Source organism: Haliotis rubra, unplaced genomic scaffold, assembly GCF_003918875.1.
Source record: "Haliotis rubra isolate DU_JTF1 unplaced genomic scaffold, ASM391887v1 Scf240, whole genome shotgun sequence".
Taxonomy (NCBI): Eukaryota; Metazoa; Mollusca; class Gastropoda; order Lepetellida; family Haliotidae; genus Haliotis; species Haliotis rubra.
The window spans coordinates 894,477-896,748 of record NW_025766448.1 but is presented as its reverse complement, the minus strand read 5'-3'; the positions used below and the strand labels follow the sequence as shown (position 1 = coordinate 896,748).

At 38.4% G+C, this 2,272-nt stretch overlaps 1 long non-coding RNA gene across 1 annotated transcript; it reads right to left on the bottom strand.

The window, feature by feature from the left end:
* Positions 1–597: 597 nt before the first annotated feature.
* On the bottom strand, positions 598–1,581 carry LOC124278715. Its single transcript, XR_006899157.1, has 3 exons — positions 1,527–1,581; positions 1,043–1,108; positions 598–658 (listed from the first exon to the last, which is right to left on the bottom strand). It is a non-coding gene; the product is annotated as an uncharacterized LOC124278715 (long non-coding RNA).
* Between the last annotated feature and the right edge of the window lie 691 nt (positions 1,582–2,272).

Genomic DNA, 2,272 nt, shown 5'->3' with positions numbered 1-2,272 from the left:
GTATTTAACGGTTGTATTCTAGAATTAAATATGTTCACAAATCAATACATATAGATACAAAGACATTACTCTATCAGTACAAAATATAGAGTGGTAGTACAGATTCAACGGTACTATATTTAAAGAGCAGTGACTGAAGCAATTAAGACAGTGATGGTATTACTCACCTCTCAGCAGCAAGTCACCCTGTCACTAGGCCTGGCAAGGTATAACGTTCATTTCACTCAATGCTGGTCTTCTGGTAACTTAAGCTTTCATGTGAGATGAGTGGCAAGAGTCCACCCGAATTATATTCCAAAGTAAATGGTGTTAGAAAATTCTACACTAAGGCAGGTGTTTCTAGAATAGGCTCCTTGTAGCAATTTTCAGATCTTTCTAGAATGCTCTCATCGTCACTGTCCGAGATGCCTATCAAGTTGTAGCACAAGTCCAAGTATAGCACTCCACTGTCCCTCACTGAATATCACATGCATAATATATTACACTGGGTGAGTTGAGTGAGTGAGTTTAGTTTTACGCCGCACTCAGCAATATTCAAGCTATACGGCGGCTATACGACAAGTGTAGCAGGGTCACAATGACGACACGCAAAGTGAATGCAGGGTTGTAAGTTCTGTTTATTCCAAGTGGATGTAGATTTCAACATACACGATAAACCCTGAAACAATTGTAGCAACAATATAATAACAATATAATAACAATGTTCGGCATGCTTGCAGAACATACATTGACATCTATTTATATATATTCAGTATATTAACATTATAAATGTTAATAGAGCTTGAATGCATGAGCGCCGACAATATTATCTGTACATTAAAACATTACGGAAATATAATGATCGCCGAGGGATTGAACTTTACAAAGATCAGGGGCGATAACTCATGACATGACTTAAACAAAGCCGTAAATGATATCGGCGGCAATCACCGCACAGCATACACTATTTACCTTAGAAGGTTAATATAAAGGAACGATGATTCTGTATGCTAGAATGATATATACACATGATATAAACAGTATTGTACGGCACATTACATACCCTATGTATGGCACAGGGGCCCGTGTTTATGCCTGGCCGCCATAGCAGACGATGGAATAATGTGTGCTGGAAATAAGATAGATTGCGATCAAAAACCAAACAGATTCAGTGTAAACTGTCCATGCAGACATAACAATAAGCATGGAAAGATATATTTTATACACTGTAAAATCTTAGATTGAGACACTTTGCCATTATTTGTGCAAAATGCAATAATAATAATTAGACAACATTCATACACAAAGCATACTCACAATGCCTCGCTTTGAAGTTATTTAATGCTGTTTATGTTTAAAAGGGAATATATGATACACATTAAAATGGGAGCTTTGCGTTTACCTGCCGTGCCGATTACAAGACATGTTAACTACCCTGACGGCATTAATTACCCTTATTAATATACGCTATGTGTTTAAGATTACTTATTGAATGACTGCTACATTAGATATGCATAAACATTATTTAAGATAGTTAGTTTACTAACCTGATGAAAATTAAGTTGACGCCTATGCTTGTCTGTCTCTCACACAAGTTTTGTCATTTGTGTCAGGGTGCGAGGTGTTCAGGCATAGAAAAAGCATGCAGGTTTGAATGGACCAATCGTAACGTGTTGTCACGGTTGGGTAGACACTATTGGTTGTGCTACTAAAACTAAGCGATTAATTATATGAATTGTTTCAGCGCTGATATGAGCTGAAATCAAGAAACTTATTAAAAATACATGAATTGTTAACTATTTCATTTCAGTCACTGTAGTGAGTTGAAACAAAGCAATATATTAAAATACATATTTACATTGCATATATCAGCGCCTACTGGATGCTGAAATAAAGACAGAGAATTAATGATTATTTACAATACTTTAAAGCTAACTGGCGCAAACTAATCCTAACACTCAGACATACAAAGTATGTCCCTGCCACACACTTCCCCTCCCCAGGGGAATGATGTCCTCATCATTAGGGCTTGCAATGTACCAGGTCCATGATGGATCTTGAGATGTGAGTTGGCATCCTGTCGAAAGCTCCGTCATCATACAGTGACCTCAGATACTCAGCTCTCGCCCTCCAGGCTGCCTGAGATGCGGACGTTGACATCACAATGTCACCATAGCGCTGAGGTGCTCTTCTTTGCCGTGTCGATCTCCTCAAAGCTCTAACTGGTACTTGCGGTAGTAACCGTCGTCTTCTTCTCGGTGGTGATTGCAATGTAGAAGGTACCTCTTCGGCT